Raw genomic sequence first — 19,926 nt, forward strand, 5'->3', positions numbered from 1 at the left:
CAGGGGTGCGGAGGGCAAAGATTCCCGCACAGAGGACCAGTGCTGACCAGCACTCACCAGCCCGAGAGGCTTGTTGGCTCACCCGCTGGGGTGGGCGGGAGCTGGGAGCTGAGGCTCGGGCTTCAGTTGGAACGCAGGGAGAGGACTGGGGTTGGCAGCGTGAACACAGCCTGAAGGGGGCTAGTGCGCCACAGCTAGCCAGGAGGGAGTCTGGGAAAAAGTCTGGACCTGCCGAGGAGGCAAGAGACTTTTTCTTCCCACTTTGTTTCCTGGTGCAGGAGGAGAGGGGATTAAGAGCGCTGCTTAAAGGAGCTCCAGAGATGGGCGCGAGCCGCGACTATCAGCATGGAACCAAGAGACGGGCATGAGACACTAAGGCTGCTACTGCAGCCACCAAGAAGCCTGTGTGCGAGCACAGGTCACTATCCACACCTACCCTCCTGGGAGCCTGTGCAGCCCGCCACTGCCAGGGTCCCATGATCCAGGGACAACTTCCCCGGGAGAACGCACAGCATGCATCAGGCTGCTGCAACGTCATGCCGGCCTCTGCCGCTGCAGGCTCGCAGCGCATCCGTACCCCTCCCTTCCCTGGCCTGAGTGAGCCAGAGCCCCTGAATCAGCTGCTCCTTTAACCCCGTCCTGTCTGAGCAAAGAACAGACGCCCTCAGGTGACCTAAACACAGAGGCAGGGCCAAATCCAAAGCTGAACCCCAGGAGCTGTGCAAACAAAGAAGAGAAAGGGAAATCTCTCTCAGCAGCCTCAGAAGCAGTGGATTAAAGCTCCACACTCAACTTGATGTACCCTGCATCTGTGGAATACCTGAATAGACAACGAATCATTCCAAATTGAAGAGGTGGACTTTGGGAGCAAGATATATTATTTTTTCCCCTTTTCCTCTTTTTGTGAGTGTGTATGTATATGCTTCTGTGTGAGATTTTGTCTGTATAGCTTTGCTTTCACCATTTGTCCTAGGATTCTGTCTGTCCGTTCATTTCTTTTCTTTTTTTTTTTTTACTTTTAAAAATATTTTTCATAATAATTATTTTTTATTTTAATAACTTTATTTTATTTTATCGTTATTTTATTTTATTTTATTTTATCCTCTTTGTTTCTATTTTTTCTCTCTTTTATTCTGAGCTGGGTGAATGAAAGGCCCTTGGTGCTCCAGCCAGGAGTCAGTGCTGTGCCTCTGAGGTGGGAGAGCCAACTTCAGGACACTGGCCCACAAGAGACCTCCCAGCTCCATGTAATATCAAATGGTGAAAATCACCGAGAGATCTCCATCTCAACACCAAGACCCAGCTTCACTCAACGACCAGCTGGCTACAGTGCTGGACACCCTATGCCAAACAACTAGCAAGACAGGAACACAGCCCATCCATTAGCAGAGAGGCTGCCTAAAATCATAAAAAGGCCACAGACACCCCAAAACACACCACCAGATGTGACCTGCCCACCAGAAAGACAAGATCCAGCCTCATCCACCAGAACACAGGCACTAGTCCCCTCCACCAGGAAGCCTACACAACCCACTGAACCAACCTTAGCCACTGGGGACAGACACCAAAAACAACGGGAACAACGAACTTGCAGCCTGCAAAAAGGAGACCCCAAACACAGTAAGATAAGCAAAATGAGAAGACAGAAAAACACACAGCACATGAAGGAGCAAGGTAAAAACCCACCAGACCTAACACATGAAGAGGAAATAGGTAGTCTACCTGAAAAAAAATTCAGAATAATGATAGTAAACATGATACAAAATCTTGGAAATACAATAGACAAAATGCAAGAAAGATTTAACAAGGACCTAGAAGAACTAAAGAGGAAACAAGCAATGATGAAAAACACAATAAATGAAATTAAAAATACTCTAGAAGGGATCAATAGCAGAAAAACTGAGGCAGAAAAACGGATAAGTGACCTGGAAAATAAAATAGTGGAAATAACTACTGCAGAGCAGAATAAAGAAAAAAGAATGAAAAGAACTGAGGACAGTCTCAGAGACCTCTGGGACAACATTAAACACACCAACATTCGAATTATAGGGGTCCCAGAAGAAGAAGAGAAAAAGAAAGGGACTGAGAAAATATTTGAAGAGATTATAGATGAAAACTTCCCTAATATGGGAAAGGAAATAGTTAATCAAGTCCTGGAAGCACAGAGAGTCCCATACAGGATAATTCCAAGGAGGAACACGCCAAGATACATATTAATCAAACTATCAAAAATTAAATACAAATAAAACATCTTAAAAGCAGCAAGGGAAATACAACAAATAACACACAAGGGAATCCCCATAAGGTTAACAGCTGATCTTTCAGCAGAAACTCTGCAAGCCAGAAAGGAGTGGCAGGACATATTTAAAGTGATGAAGGAGAAAAACCTACAACCAAGACTACTCTACCAAGCAAGGATCTCATTCAGATTTAATGGAGAAATTAAAACTTTTACAGACAAGCAAAAGCTGAGAGAGTTCAGCACCACCGAACCAGCATTATAACAAATGCTAAAGGAATTTCTCTAGGTAAGAAACACAAGAGAAGGAAAAGATCTACAATAATAAACCCAAAACAATTAAGAAAATGGGAATAGGAACATACATATCGATAATTACCTTAAATGTAAATGGATTAAATGCTCTCACCAAAAGACACAGACTGGCTGAATGGATACAAAAATAAGACCCGTATATATGTTGTCTACAAGAGACCGACTTCAGATCTAGGGACACATACAGACTGAAAGTGAGGGGATGGAAAAAGATATTCCATGCAAATGGAAATCAAAAGAAAACTGGAGTAGTAATTCTCATATCAAACAAAATAGACTTTAAAATAAAGACTATTAAAATAGACTTTAAAATAAAGACTATTACAAGAGACAAAGAAGGACACTATATAATGATAAAGGGATCGATCCAAGAAGAAGATATAAAAATTGTAAGTATTTATGCACCCAACATAGGAACACCTCAATCCATAAGGCAAATACTAACAGCCATAAAAAGGGAAATCAACAGTAGCAAAATCAGAGTAGGGGATTTTAACACCCTACTTTCACCAATGTACAAATCATCCAAAATTAAAATAAATAAGGAAACACAAGCTTTAAATGATACATTAAACAAGAAGGACTTAATTGATATTTACAGGACATTCCATCCAAAAACAACAAAATACACATTCTTCTCAAGTGCTCATGGAACATTCTCCAGGGTAGATCATATCTTGGGTCACAAATCAAGCCTTGGTAAATTTAAGAAAATTGAAATCATATCAAGTATCTTTTCCGACCACAATGCTATGAGACTAGATATCAATTACAGGAAAAGATCTGTTAAAGATACAAACACATGGAGTCTAAACAATACACTACTTAATAATGAAGAGATCAGTGAAGAAATCAAAGAGGAAATCAAAAAATACCTAGAAACAAATGACAATGAAAACATAACAACCCAAACCTATGGGATGCAGCAAAAGCAGTTCTAAGAGGGAAGTTTACAGCAATACAATCCTACCTTAAGAAACAGGAAAAATCTCAAATAAACAACCTGATCTTGAACCTAAAGCAATTACAGAAAGAAGAACAAAAAAAACCCCAAAGTTAGCAGAAGGAAAGAAATCATAAAGATCAGATCAGAAATAAATGAAAAAGAAATGAAGGAAATGATAGCAAACATCAATAAAACTAAAAGCTGGTTATTCGAGAAGATAAACAAAATTGATAAACCATTAGCCAGACTCATCAAGAAAAAAAAGGAGAGGACTCAAATCAGTAGGATTAGAAATGAAAAAGGAGAAGTAACAACTGACACTGCAGAAATACAAAGGATCATGAGAGATTACTACAAGCAACTCTATGCCAATAAAATGGACAACCTGGAGGAAATGGAAAAATTCTTAGAAATGCACAACGTGCTGAGACTGAACCAGGAAGAAATAGAAAATATGAGCAATGACCAATCACAAGCACTGAAATTGAAACTGTGATTAAAAATCTTCCAACAAACAAAAGCCCAGGACCAAATGGTTTCACAGGCGAATTCTATCAAACATTTACAGAAGAGCTAACACCTATCCTTCTCAAACTATTCCAAAATATAGCAGAGAGAGGAACACTCCCAAACTCACCATCACCCTGATACCAAAACCAGACAAAGATGTCACAAAGAAAGAAACTACAGGCCAATATCACTGATGAACATAGATGCAAATATCCTCAACAAATACTAGCAAATAGAATCCAACAGCACATGAAAAGGATCATATACCATGATCAAGTGGGGTTTATTCCAGGAATGCAAGGATTCTTCAGTATATGCAAATCAATCAACGTGATACACCATATTAACAAATTGAAGGAGAAAAACCATGTGATCATCTCAATAGATGCAGAGAAAGCTTTCGACAAAATTCAACACCCATTTATGATATAGCCCTACAGAAAGTAGGCATAGAGGGAACTTTCCTCAACATAATAAAGGCCATATATGACAAACCCTCAGCCAACATCATCCTCAGTTGTGAAAAACTGAAACCATTTCCACTAAGATCAGGAACAAGACAAGGTTGCCGACTCTCACCACTATTATTCAACATAGTTTTGGAAGTTTTAGCCACAGCAATCAGAGAAGAAAAAGAAATAAAAGGAATCCAAACCGGGAAGATAGAAGTAAAGCTGACACTGTTTGCAGATGACATGATACTATACATAGAGAACCCTAAAGATGTTACCAGAAAAGTACTAGAGCTAATCAATGAAATTGGTAAAGTAGCAGGATACAAAATTAATGCACAGAAATGTCTGTCATTCCTATGCATTAATGATGAAAAATCTGAAAGTGAAATTAAGAAAACACTCCCATTTACCATTGCAACAAAAAGAATAAAATATCTAGGAATAAACCTACCTAAGGAGACAAAAGATCTGTATGCAGAAAATTATAAGACACTGATGAAAGAAATTAAAGATGATACAAATAGATGGAGAGATATACCATGTTCTTGGATTGGAAGAATCAACATTGTGAAAATGACTCTACTACCAAAAGCAATCTACAGATTCAATGCAATCCCTATCAAACTACCACTGGCATTTTTCACAGAACTAGACCAAAAAATTTCACAATTTGTATTGAAACGCAAAAGAACCCAAATAGCCAAAGCAATCTTGAGAACGAAAAATGGAGCTGGAGGAATCAGGCTCCCTGACTTCAGACTATACTACAAAGCTACAGTAATCAAGACAGTATGGTATTGGGACAAAAACAGAAATATAGATCAATGGAACAGGATAGAAAGCCCAGAGATAAACCCACGCACATATGGTCACCTTATCTTTGATAAAGGAGGCAAGAATATACAGTGGAGAAAAGACAGCCTCTTCAATAAGTGGTGCTGGGAAAAGTGGAGAGTTACATGTAAAAGTATGAAATTAGAACACTCCCTAACACCATACACAAAAATAAACTCAAAATGGATTAAAGACCTAAATGTACGACCAGACACTATCAAACTCTTAGAAGAAAACATAGGCAGAACACTCTATGACATAAATCACAGCACGATCCTTTTTGACCCAGCTCCTAGAGAAATGGAAATAAAAACAAAAATAAACAAATGGGACCTAATGAAACTTAAAAGTTTTTGCACAACAAAGGAAACCATAAACAAGACCAAAAGACAACCCTCAGAATGGGAGAAAATATTTGCAAATGAAGCAACTGACAAAGGATTAATCTCCAAGATTTACAAGCAGCTCATGCAGCTCAATATCAAAAAAGCAAACAACCCAATCCAAAAATGAGCAGAAGACCTAAATAGACATTTCTCCAAAGAAGATATACAGATTGCAAACAAACACATGAAAGAATGCTCAACATCATTCATCATTAGAGAAATGCAAATCAAAACTACAATGAGATATCATCTCACACCAGTCAAAATGGCCATCATCAAAAAGTCTAGAAACAATAAATGCTGGAGAGGGTGTGGAGAAAAGGGAACACTTTTGCACTGTTTGTGGGAATGTAAATTGATACAGCCACTATGGAGAACAATATGGAGGTTCCCTTAAAAACTAAAAATAGAACTACCATACGACCCAGCAATCCCACTACTGGGCATATATCCTGAGAAAACCATAATTCAAAAAGAGTCATGTACCAAAATGTTCATTGCAGCTCTATTTACAATAGCCAGGACATGGAAGCAACCTAAGTGTCCATCAACAGATGAATGGATAAAGAAGATGTGGCACATATATACAATGGAATTATTACTCAGCCATAAAAAGAAATGAAATTGAGTTATTTGTAGTGAGGTGGATGGACCTAGAGTCTGTCATACAGTGTGAAGTAAGTCAGAAAGAGAAAAACAAATACCACATGCTAACACTTATATATGGAATCTAAGAATAAAAAAATGGTCATGAAGAACCTAGGGGCAAGACGGGAATAAAGACACAGACCTACTAGAGAATGGACTTGAGGATATGGGGAGGGGGAAGAGTAAGCTGTGACAAAGTGAGAGAGTGGCATGGACATATATACACTACCAAACCTAAAATAGATAGCTAGTGGGAAGCAGCCGCATAGCACAGGGAGATCAGCTCTGTGTTTTGTGACCACCTAGAGGGGTGGGATAGGGAGGGTGGGAAGGAGGGAGACGCAAGAGGGAAGAGATATGGGAACATATGTATATGTATAACTGATTCACTTTGTTATAAAGCAGAAACTAACACACCATTTTAAAGCAATTTTACTCCAATAAAGATGTTAAAAAAAATATTTGGTGCCACATGAGATATTTTCTATAAAAAGTTCATGTTTTTAGAAATTATTTTGATATTTATGCTTTTCAATCCACAGATTGCTGATGTAAAAGACAGTTTATTATTGCTTACTTCTTGGTTTTCACTTGAAATTAAGGTTTTTAAGAGTTGAGGATTCTAATTTAAGTATGTAATTAAAGCTATTAAAATAATAAAGGAGTTTTATGCATGGTCAGGCTGAAATTAGATTAAACTTAATTAGGTAAAAGGATTTCATTGTTAAAAGTAGGCTGGTGCAGGACTAGATTTGGTTCCTCTCTGCTAAGAGAAAAAGTTTATTTAGAATGCTGCTTTTGATAATAGATTGTGTGAACTTCCTTGCCTTTAAGTAATCTGTATTTGTTTTTAAATATTCACAGTGACCTATGATGCTATCTGACCAAATGTTTTTAAAACTTTGTGACAAACTTTCTATCAAATTCTAATTAAAGTTCTTTTGACTTCAGCTAACTTTGGGATGCTTCAGAGGGTCCCTGAGGCATCTCAGGGAAAAAAATATTAAACTAACTAGGATTGGTTGGTATGTTAAATTACACGGGAAGTATTGCCAAATGAGTGATAAGTTTCCTCAGATTATACAGTATAGATAAATGTTATTAATATAGACATTCTAGAAATTATATAAAGTTTCTGAAATTTAGATATGTCCTGGTATAATGCTATAATTTTAATTGTTATCTTAAAATGTTTTATATCACAGCAACCTGGTTAAACTTCTTTGTCAGAAACATTGTAATCAGATCTTTAAACTTTTTAAATCTTTTTATCATTCATAGACAATTAAACTTATGCTTTGCAAAACTGCTTCATCTTCAAGAAGATTCATAGAGAGGACTTTTTGACAAGTACATGTTTTTGATGACTTTTAAATCATACTGCTAAACTAGTTAAGAGATTTTAAAGTCTAATGGGAACTCTGACTTCATAAAATTCTTAATAAAACAGGATTAGTTACATAGGACTGAGTAAAGTGATGAATATGCTTATAATTTTTGGTTTTGTCTGAAATATTACTGACTTTTAATCTGTGTATTTATAGGTATAAGGAAACATTTCCCCTTAAGTTGGTTATGACTTACAGCAATTTGGTAAATTATACCTTTGTAAGCAGAACTGAAACATTTATCTCTTCCTTCTACCAGAGATTGGAAACTTCTTAGGTTCCCAACAGCTTTATCAGGTAAATTAGGAAGACCACCTCCTAATAGATGCAAAACCCTCAAGGTATTTTGGGGACCTCAAAAAGGGAGGAATTCACCCAAACCTGTAAGACAAAATCTGTGACAAGTCCTTGGCATGTCTTTCCTGACCCTGAGAGACCTTTTAAAATTTCTGTCTGAGACTCTTTATGAAAAGTTCTGGCATAACCAATTTAAACAAGAAAATATTATCAATTAGTCAGATTTAATTTGTGGACAAATTAATCTTGATTTGGCTATCTTTGATAAAAATTAGGGTGATTTTAGAGAGAAAGAGATGTTTCAGTGGATATCAAATTCTTATTCTGTTAATTGATATCTGTATTTACTGCCTAAAACTCACTTCTCAGACAGCTGCTTGCTGTTAGGTTATATTATGGTAAAGTTTAATTGAATTATTAAAAGGATACCCTAAGTTTGGTCCTGAAGCTTATCTCAGTAATCTCTCTTTGGATGAAGATCAGATGCCCCATGAACTGTGATCAGGGGAGTATGCATACTGGAAAAGATGTAATTTAAAAGATAATCTCCAACCTAGATGAAAGGACCCTTATCAGGTACTCTTAACTAGCTCATGCACAGCAAAACTGAAGGGAATTGACCTTGGATTATTACTTCCACTTAGAATGGGCCTCCTGAACACGATTAGTTTATAGAGAGGACTGCTGACCTCAAAATCACCTTAAAACAATTCTCAAGCAGTGGAGAAACTATCAGACCAGGATGAGAAAAAGATGACATCTGAATTAGACAGCTGACACAAGATGCTGGACCAGACCTGTAAATGAATTACTTTGATAATTGCTCACACCTTTGCTTTTGACCAAATGTATTTCATAGTCCTATGCAGAGTTAAATTTAATCCAATTGTTAGGTTTATGGTCAATTACATATATCAAGTTCTTCTGGGTTACCTTTGTGGATTTCTCCACTCTAATTGGATGACCCTTAGGAAATTTATGCTAGAAGAAAGAAATTATAGTTCTGTTCAGGCCACTTTTGATATTACTAGGTGGGATCCTTTTACCTGGCCAATTAATAATACCTGCTCTTACCCTGGCCATAAACATTAATTTTCTTCTAAAGTTACTCAAGCTCAGTCAGAGCAATAAGAAAAATTTCAGCCAGATAATATTACCTCCCACAATTATGGGATAGATTTATGTGGCTAACACCAGGCTATGGTCATTTAAGTTTAAAGATTCCCTTAAGTTGGGGACAATGAAACCATACTAAGGATAAGCAGCCTAGTAACACTACAAAATTGGGCTGGGTGCCTTATGGACAATGCCAATATATCATTTCCCTTAAAGATAAGGATTGGTACAGAACAGACTAAGTCAGATGATCTGGGGATATTCTGGCTCCATCTAAAGGAAGTTCTTGACTTAAATTCTTACTTATGACTTTACTAATACTGCTAACTATATTATTTGCACATTGCCTGTTTTACAAAATCGTTGTTCCTTGTATTACCAAATGTGTGACTGACCATCCAATTAAAATAGGTGACTTGAAACAGTTGACCATATATATAGTTCTATATAAGATCAATGATTGTAATAGTGTTGCTCTAGATATGGGAAGAAACAACAAGTGGGGATATTTTCCTGGACCATAAGAGACTAGTAAGACAAGTGGTCCAGAGACTTTTGACTACTGTTAATAAGGTCTAGTCCAGTAATAACATATTGAGTGACCCATCAATGAAATCCTCACCTGACCTAGGAATGAACATTCCTAGCACTGTGGAATGAAATGGTCATGAAATACCTCCCAAACCATGGTCAAATTTATGACCATGAAGGAGCCCTGCCAACTAAAAATTGGCACTTGCCGTGTTCCTCTACAAGGATTAAGTCACAAGCCACTGTGGTTGCTGACCTTTAACACCCCCTGAAAGGAGTTCAGGGTGGAGATCAGGAATGAGGCACTCAGTGCTCTGCAAAAAGCTGGAAGAACAGGTCTTCAGATATTTAGATATTTTCAGGACAAGATTTTATGAGCCTATATTCTTGTATCTCCTCATATCTAAAAAATCACTAACAGTGATAGCTGCTTTGGCTATTAAGGAGAGAAATGCATTTGAAAGTCAAAATGGAATAGTTATGGTTCAGACATCAAAGGCAAAACTGGGTGGCCATTATAGATGTGGTTTCAGACATGTCAAGTATTGCCAAGAACTTGAACTTTCTGAGCTGTGTCAGACTCAGACACCACCAGCCATTCTCAAAGCAGTGTCTGCTGGTGAAACCGAGCAGGACACTGCGGGTTCCTCTGTCAAGTTTATGAATAACCTCCTTATCTGAAACTTTATTCTTTTTCTTGTCCAACACCTGTTCTCCTCAAGATTGAGACGTGTCAAAGAAAGGGGGGAAATTGTAACCAGGCAGAACCCTATGGGGCCTTCCCATGTCAGGCCCTTTCCCGATATTCTCTGCTTTAGCTCCTCTCTGAAGTACTTAGATAACAGTATCTGATGCATATTTCCTGAGTTGTTTTACAGATGTGAACAACCCCCACCAAATGGAAGATGTTAACTATTTGATGACCATGAGCATATAGCTCCCAGGCCTCCTGGAGCCTAAGGATTGATAATATTAACCCCTGTGACACCACACTGTTACCTCACTATCAACCAATCAGAGAATTGTGCATGAGCTGATCACATACCCTGTGAAAACCCTCCTTCACCTTGCCTTTAAAAATGCTTTGCAGAAACCTTTTGGGGAGTTCAGGGGTTTGGGGGGCATAAGCCACTCATCTCCTTGCATGGCCCTGCGATAAATCTTTCTCTGCTCCAAACTGCAATATTTTGGTCTGTTTGGCCTCACTCTGTGTCAGGCACACAAACTTGTGTTCAGTGACACTAGCACACGTGCAGTTTTCCACACTCCTTTGCACATGGCACAAACTGTGCCTAGCAGAGAATGAATCCCCTCTTTGGGTGGAGATCTTAGCATGGTAATGAAGTGAAAGTAGCTTTCAGACATCTCCAGGTTTCATCTGCACAGGTGCATCCCTGTGGTCAAGTCAGAGCCAGTTTGGGGCAGTTGACCACTGTATATCTCTCAAAGCATATATGTCTCAAAGTAAATAATCTCTGCCAAACACCAGGTAATTTTGAAACAAATTCAGAGGTAAATCAAGGCAAGTGTCCTTCAGTTCTCAGGGGTTGGTATGAAAACACAAAGATAAATCAAAACAAGGAAAGTGGTGACTGTTAGCCTACTTTGCTCACTTTCTTGGATCTAGCCTGTTCTTTCTGGCTTTATCTCAGGCCTTTGTGGCATCCTGTTGATAAAACACAACAAACCTGTATGGTTAAAAACAGTTTCTGTGCCTGGGGCCTGGGATGCATAGCATGGGTGACAATTCCCCCCTCTCTTTACATCCTGCTCCTCATTCTTGAGAGGTGCTGAGGAAGGAAGATCCATCTTCTGTAGCTTCTTCAAGCTGAGTCTAGGCACTGACATGGGGCCTATTAAAGGAGCAGAATAATTCTTTAACTACTTTAATATATGTCTGATTGTCACCTGGCTGTAACCCAAGCTGTTCATACCCCTGGACAAAAACCATTTGGAGCTTAATAGCCTCAATTCTCAGATTGGATGATGGTGAGGTATCATGCTGGTTTAATAGGAGTTAACATCCATCAATACTCAGGCTCAGTAAGTAGTCTGGGGGTTACTTACTCATGGTCATCGTGCAGTTAGTTTCTTCCATCTGATGGGGGTTTTTGTATTTGCAAAACAATTTAGGAATGTGTATCGGACACTGTTATCTATGTCCTTCAGGGAGGAACTGTTGATATTATTCTGTGACTCTACTATGTCTGATCTATTGTTTACATTGTTATAATTTCTTGTAGCTCAACTACTATCTTTTGTTACTACATGTTCACTTTCTTCCAATCAACTCTTGAGCCAGTCTTTTGTGACTCAGGGAGACCTGGGAGGCTAAAGTTTTTCTACAGACAAGAGGCAGGTGGAGGACATTGGCAGGGGAAGGGTCTGTCCCAGGATGGCCCCATAGGGTCCTTTTTGGTTACACTTTTACACTATTAACCTGGATGCTGGATAGAATTAGATAAATAAAGTGCCCTGTAAGGACACTATGCCTACCAAAAGACAAGGTCTCCAGTAGACAGATATCTTCTGGGGGGAAAAAAAAATATTACCAGTCCTGAGAATAAAATTTACCAAGGGACTTCCCTATGGACCTATTAATAGTCTGGGTTTCCCAGAGGACCACAGCTCTATCAAAGTTTCTCACTCTGGGATAGGGAAAAGCAAATGGAGATTCTATGAATATCTTCCTTCCTCTTATCAATATTATTTCTACACTTATATATTATTTTTATGTTTGTTTTGTAACTTTTTGCATTTTCTTATCTATTTGCATTATAAGCTATTCAGAGTAATGAGAACAAGTACGTGCTTTTTCTCAGAGTATAATCTTGGTACTATACTTGGGTCTCCTGTAACCTGTTTCTCTTCCTCTAAGACGGCGATAACAATACCTACTTTGTAAGACTGTTGTAAGGAATAAGTAAACAAACTTGTGTTTTCTGTAATATTTTATATACACTTTCAAATGTATGTATTATATCTAAGGTTTTGTTATATCTCTTCCCCCCCCCCTTTATTCCTGTCTTGTATATTACAGGGACTTGGCATGTTTACATGATAAAATAGTTGATTTAGGTTTGGAAACAATATGATATTTAGCTCCTTTTTTTTTTTCCTGGAGGATTTTCTGGCAGTGTATAAATGGACACTTTCCCTCATATGATAAATTATAGCACCACAACAAACTGAAGAGTTGCAGGGCAACTTGTTCCCTGAAGTGAATATGATTAAAATCAGTAGGAGGGTGACGGATCACTGACTCTCCTAAAAGTTGGGATACACAACTGTTAGAATGGCCTTCCTAGTCAGAAGGTTCCAGTATATAAATAATGAAACTAACCAAAATAAGTCTTTTCAGGAATCAGTGATTTGAAATGGTATATTTTTGTAACCAAGTACAACACTGAGACTTGTAGCTTCTGATTGTCTCCTATTTTCTCATTATTTAAAAATAGAATATATTTGAATAAATTCAGATAATGGTGTCTTGTGAACTTGAGTATTGCACCTTTAAAGATAAAGTTTGAGATACTAGTATTCCTTTGACTTAATATAGAATGCAGGAAATCTGCACAGCTAGGAAGTAGAAGAAAGCTTCAGAATGTTTTGACTATTTTTCTTGTATCTATCCTTAAATATCCCTTTTGGCTTAAGAAGGAAAGAAACCTGATGCATAAGAAATTTTGTACTGTGGCTTCCTCTTCAGCGAAACGTATATAGGAAAACTGCACTTTTTTATTAGAAGTGAAATGTGTAAGTTTCTATTTATCCATAAGTTTTGGGGGCTATGTGCTTATTTAACCAAATATTTAGCAATAGGAAATTTTAGTTGTTCAAATCATTAGAACATGATAAATACACTTACTGCAAAAATAATTCACATTATTTACTTTTCTGAATTGATGGCCTAAAATATATTAGGACGTACAGAGGTAATAGTCATTACATAAACATTACATTTTACTTAAGATTGTGGATGTCAAAGGAATGAAATGTTGGAATGAGAGATCTGTATTAGCAATAATACCCACTCTGCAAGAAGCTTGTTTGAATAAATCCTTGCTACTGCTCATATTTTTTCATTAAAATATGTGAAATATATATAAAGACATCTGGTTCTTTGCACTTTCTGGTTGCTTAGATTCCAGGTAAATATTAAGAAAATCCTAAAGTGAAAAAATCAAGATTAGGACTTAGATTATTAGAGAAGAAATATAATAATGATAATAAAACAATTACATAACAGAATAATAATAATACATTTTTGAATATTTACTACTTTTCAGGCATTGACCAGTAAATGATGGAGCTGTGGTTTGAATCCAATATACCTTGATGGTCTGTCATAGATAGTAGTTTCCTTGAGTTTTTAATCTGGCCTCCTAAGACCTGAGCTCTTGTTTTGCTGGCTTAATGTGGGCCCACACAATGGCTTAATTTTGTCAATTAATTGCCATCATTTTAAAATCATGTTACTTGACACACATTCTTGAATTTCTAGCTGCTTTTAGAAAATTGTGAGATCTGACCTAAGCTTCTTGCAGAAAAGCAATCAGTTGGAGTTCATAGTAGAGTATGGTACAGTACAGTACAGCATAGCATAGCACACTATAGTATAAAGTGTATATAAAGTTTATACTTTGTACTCTGCAGTTTATCATAATTCTCACTATTTCCTATCGCCTTTCTATCACTGAAGCCAGTGTCAGTTGCCAGTGGTGATGAATACTTGCCTTATAACTTTGCTTAAGATAGAATTTAAAAGATTTATGTATTCATATTTCTCTAAAGTTAAAATACTAAATGGTAACCCAAGAGGGCTGCACGCTTAAAGAAAAATGATAGAAAATATACTTCTTGGAGGCTTTGAAAAATTCTACTTATTTACATGAACTTCCTGGTCCTTCAAATCTGATACCTGTCCAATCTTCTTATTTTATTACAGCTTTAGAATGGAGGCCCCAAGAGGCCCAAAATGGATGCCTGAGTTTTTAAAGGCTCCTAGGAATCTCAAAGTAGGTTGAGAATCACTGGGTTAACAACACAGCTGGTTAGTGCTAGATCCTGTTCTCCTGCCCTAACTATGGAATAAATGAGTGGGTGATTCATATCGGAGCAGAGAAACATGGTTTACTATAAAACCCACCCCAGTAGCAAGACAAAGCACTCTGTTGAAGTGAAAAGAAAGGCCTTTTATGTTTTACTTTCATTTTACATTTTCTAAGTTTTGCTTGCTTCTGTTGTGCCAAATATTTTGACAAACTCTTTTTTGACAAATATTTTTAAAAATCTTTCTGACTTAACATAGCCACTAGCCTACTTGTAACAACACTGCAATTGGAAATAGCCATGTCTGGTATTGGCAAGTCATCATCGTCCTCCAGCAGGAAAGGCATAATTTACATAATGAGGATTGATGGAAAAGAGAATCATTTCCTACTCAACTAGAAGTTCAGAAAGTTACTGGATCATTTCTTTTCTTGAAAATCAAATGAAAGTAAACTAGAATAAGTCTTCCAGGGCCCCCACTATAGACAACAGAGAGAAGCAAGAGTAAGAATATGTAGAAATTGAAACTGAATGAAGAGCCCAATTTTCCTATAGGCAGCAAGTGCACAAGGCATAACAGAGCCTTGTTTCCTCAAGAATTTCATGTATCAGCATGGGAGATACACTGACAACAAAGGGAATTAAATGAGGAACCTGTCTTATGAGTGGCTTACCTCAGTAGACTTCTGATCTAGCATTTCTCTATAAAATTGACCCCTTCATATGACTGACAGAGCATATCATGAAGATCCGAGAATTTATGGTCTAAAAAATGGAGCATATCAAATTAATACCCGTTTGAGTAAACATTTAGCAACCTGGAGATAAAGCCCTTGAACTTGGTATCTAATTATCAGTTCAGTTATGAGCAAATTATCAACCAGTCAATATCTTTCAGTATTGATTGATCACTCGATTTGGAGAAAACACAGAACTAGGCAATCTGAGTTAGCTTCAACTAGTAAATGCTTGAGCTGATTTCTGAAGATCCTCGAAATCTTGGAACAGGTTTTATTTTAGTGGAGAGTCTTTATTTGGTGGAGGGAGTAAGTTGAATTTGTGAACACACATAGTAGAACTCTTTACAATGTTAGTGAACTTAAAAAAAAAAACCCTGTTGTATGGTATACCTCATATCTCCTGTACTTCAAGTGTTTTGGTGGAGAAGACAAGATTTAGCAAGTGAATGACCACATCTTTGATTTTTATGGGTTTTTATAAAGGGTTCTCCTTTACTTATGTTTAATTTTTGGACCTAATTGATCCATACGTAAGTAGTGATTTCTCTGAGTATTTTTCTATGCATTTGTACCCATGCCAATTATATAATGATTAAGAATCAATTAGAGTTTATCTGAATCTCTACCCAAGTATGTACAAGTTATATGACTTAGGACAGCTTGCTTGGTGTTTCTAAATCTTGGTATCCTCATATGTAAAATTGAAATCAAAGTCTTCACTCCATAAAGCTATGGTGAACTCTAAATTCGATAATGTATGTTTAAAACAAACAAATAAACAGTGTCTGGATCACAATCAGCACTTATTGTTAAATATTATCATCATTATCATCAGATCTTCACCAATCAAATACAATTTATGTATAAGAATATAGCTTTTGCAGCTTCTCCTATTTGAACTCTCTAATCTTTGCAGTTAGAATTTGTGTCTCTCACGTCAACTTTCCTTAGCACTTCATTTAAACCTTTATTATTCTAAAACTAAATTGCAGTCTGGCTTGTTGCAGAGAATTTATTTCTCTAATATACAAAGAATTCCTTCAGAGCAGTTTCTATATCTGATTAATTTTTATTTCCCCCAGACATATTAAAATGACTCATATCCAGAATATGTTTGTGGTATTAAGTACTTCTAGGTGACTAGTTACTGTTTCTAATTGGCCTCATCCTTCTAGTGCTTAGCAACACTCTGATTAAAGATATATATTATTTGATGAGGACACAAAAGAAAACAAAATTAGGAAAAAAACCCAGAAAGCAACAACTAAAATATTTATACGTTTTAATAATATTTTTCCTAGTTTCCTAATAGGAAGTCCCAGAAAATGTCAAGGAGTAGGAAAAATATTTACCAATGATCCCTTCAGTACAAGGCAATTACAACATGTTTATTTTGGCATATGTATTTTTTACCATTTTAATATATTTTAACAAAGGTAAAGTCTGTATATTCATACACACATAAGAAAATGTTTCATTCTTCCCATTTCACTTAATGTTAGATTATTAAATCCTTCCAAAAAAGTTTAAAATCTTTTTGCAAACATTATTTTTAATGTCTACACAATCATGTCATCTGTGCATAGGAATTATTTTATTTCTTCTTTTCCAATCTGTATACTATTTATTTCCTTCTTCTACCTCATTGTTCTAGCTAGAACTTCCAGTACTATGTGAAAAGTAGTAGTAAGAGGGACATCCTTTTTGGTTTTGATCTTAGGGGAAAACCTTTCAATCTCCACACCTTTAAGTATGATGGATGTTAGCTATAAGGGTTTTTTTTTTTTTAAATCAAGTTGAAGACATTCTCTTCTATTCCTCGTCTTCTGAGAGATTTTATCATGAAAATATATTGATTTTTTTTCAATGCTTTGTGTGTGTGGGGGGGTGTTTGTATCAGTTATGATCAGGTGATTTTTTTTCTTTAGAAAGACTGAATTGGTTTATTTTCAAATATTGAACCCCACTTGCATCTCTGGAATGAATTCAATTTGTTATTGCCTGTTAATTCTTTTTATATATTGCAAAATTCCATTTGTTAATATTTTGTTAAGAATCTTTACATCTAAATCGGTGAGGGTTATTGGTTTATAGTTTTTTTGTGTGTGTGTACTATGCTTGTCTGTTTTTTAGTACCAGGGTTATTCTCGCTTCATAAAATGAACTGGGAATTGTTCTCTCTTCTTGCATTTTCTTGAGGAGATTTCATAGAATTGATGTTAATTCTTCTTTAAATGTTTGGTAGAATTCTCCAGTGAAACCACATCAGCCTGGAGATGTCATTTGGAGATTTCAAGTTTTTAAATTATGAATTCAATGTCCTTAATAGTTATAGCGTCATTCAAAATAAATGTTCATATTATGTATATTGTCCTTTTAAAAAAATATGTCCATTTAATCTAGATTGTCAAATTTGTATATGTGGAGTTTTTTGTGGTATTTCCTTAATATCATTTAGATGTCTGCAAGGTCTGTATTGATATCCTCTGTCTTATTCCTGATATTGGTAATATGTGTCTTTTTTTTTTCCTTGTCAGTCTTGCAAGAGTTTTGCCAATTTTATTGATCTTTTCAAAGAAGAAGACTTTTTGATACTTTGATTTTTCTCTATTATTTTAATTTATTTTTGCTTTTAACTTTATTGTTTACTTTCTTCTTTACATTATCTTGCTTTTATTTTTCTATAGCTTGAGCTGAGACTTTCCTCTTTTCTAGTGTCAAAATTAAGTGCTGTTAATTCCTTTCTTAACATTGCTTTAATTGGCCCACAAATTTTAATATGTTGTTTTCTTAATTTTTATTTAATTAAATGTATTTTTTATTTCTCTTGAAACTTCCTCTTTGACCCATGGAATATTTGGAATTGTGTTCACTATGTCCCAACTGTTTCATAATTTTCTTTTTATCTTCCTATTATTAATATCTAGTTTGATTCCATTGAGATTGGAGAACACATTCCATGATTTTAATTATTTTGTATTTATTGAAGTTTGTTTTGTGACCCAGGATATTGCCTATCTTGGTATTTGTCTGTAATACTTGAAAAGAATATGTCTTCCTCTGTTGTTGTGTAGAGAGTTCTATAAATAATAATTAGACCCCACTTGTTAATAATGATGTTGCATTATATATACTTGCTGATTCTATGTCTATTGTTACATAAATTGTTGCTATGGAGTGTTGAAGTCTTCACTTATAACTGTGGATTTTTCTATTTCCCCATTCAATTTTATCAGTTTTTGCTTCAAGTATTTTGCAGCTCTACTGTTTTGTTCATTTAGTATGAACAAAATACAAATACAAATTAAATGTGTTCATTTAGTATGAACACATTTAGTATGGCTTTTTCTTCTTAGTGGATTGACTCTTTCATCATTATAAAATGTCCCTCTCTCTGTCTCTGGTAATTTTCTTTGTTCTAAAGTCTACTTTACCTGATATTGATATGGATAGAGTACAACAATTAAATAATAGTTTAAAAATCCCACTAGGGGATTAAATACAGAGAGGAAATTTTAAGGGAGCTTTGGAGACTGCTGTAAGCTAATGACCACCTAAGAAGCCAGTAACCTAGCAATAATCTACGTTACCTTGAAGGAAGATGAGGTGCATTCAAGTGCCAGGCACACTCAGGCCACAAATTCTGATAGTTAAAACACAAGACAATAGATACAGGGTCTGAATCTTGTTACATAAAGTCAGGGTCCTTGCAATTCTGCATGTAGCCAAGACAGAAATATAGGTGAAGGGGGAAAGAAACTAAGTGAAAGGGGACATATATCAAAACCTGAGAGGAATTACCGGTTTTTAGTATATTGTTACCACCTTTTTGCTAATATACATATGATTTAAATAGTACCATCACAGTTTGGTTAAGCCAAGTAGGGTCAAAGGAGGAACTAATGATGTAAGTCTTGTTGTCTGTGCAAGAATGAGGAAGAAGATGGTCTTCTCTCCCTCCCCACTTTTCTTTTGTTTATAAAAATAAAGCCCTCTCAATCCCCAGGGCAGAGCCCTCTCAGCTGCTCACTTGTATCTCTCACAAGCATCCTATGCTAATAAACTCAATCTTTGCCTGCTGCTTTGCCTCTCGCTGAATTCTTTCTGTGCTGAGACAAAAGAACTTGAGTTTCAGTAAATCCTGACACTGGGTGAGCAGTTTTAATTAAAAGACAGTGGATACTAGTCCCCTCCTAAGTCAGGTTTTGTTGGTTCAAGTCCCAATCTGAGGTGCAGGTGGGTTTGAGTACCATCTGAAGGAATGCAGTTTCAATATTATCATAGCCACTCTAGTCTTTCAGTTTAGTTTTTCTTTGTTTTTTCCTTGACTTCCTATGAGTTATTTAAACATTTATTTAGAATTCCATTTTAATTTATCTATAATGAATTTGTATCTCTTATGTATAGCTTTTTAGTGATTACTCTAGGTATTGCATTGTTGATACATAATTTATTGCACACTAATTGTG

The 19,926-nt window shown here is 36.2% G+C and overlaps 1 protein-coding gene and 1 long non-coding RNA gene across 2 annotated transcripts in view; one reads left to right on the top strand and one right to left on the bottom strand.

Annotated features, from left to right (window-relative positions):
- LOC309636679 (centrosomal protein of 78 kDa-like) overlaps positions 1-19,926 on the top strand; it is a 528,677-nt gene that overhangs the window by 237,987 nt on the left and 270,764 nt on the right. The window lies entirely within an intron of this gene.
- The window catches only part of LOC309636732, a 228,586-nt gene continuing 209,652 nt past the window's right edge, over positions 993-19,926 (bottom strand). Inside the window, exon 2 of the long non-coding RNA XR_014250186.1 lies at positions 993-2,251. This is a non-coding gene — a long non-coding RNA (uncharacterized lncRNA). The remainder of the gene's footprint in view (positions 2,252-19,926) is intronic.

The sequence above is a fragment of the Balaenoptera physalus genome (genome assembly GCF_965194825.1).
Source record: "Balaenoptera physalus genome assembly, chromosome: 10".
In the NCBI taxonomy this organism is placed as follows: Eukaryota; Metazoa; Chordata; class Mammalia; order Artiodactyla; family Balaenopteridae; genus Balaenoptera; species Balaenoptera physalus.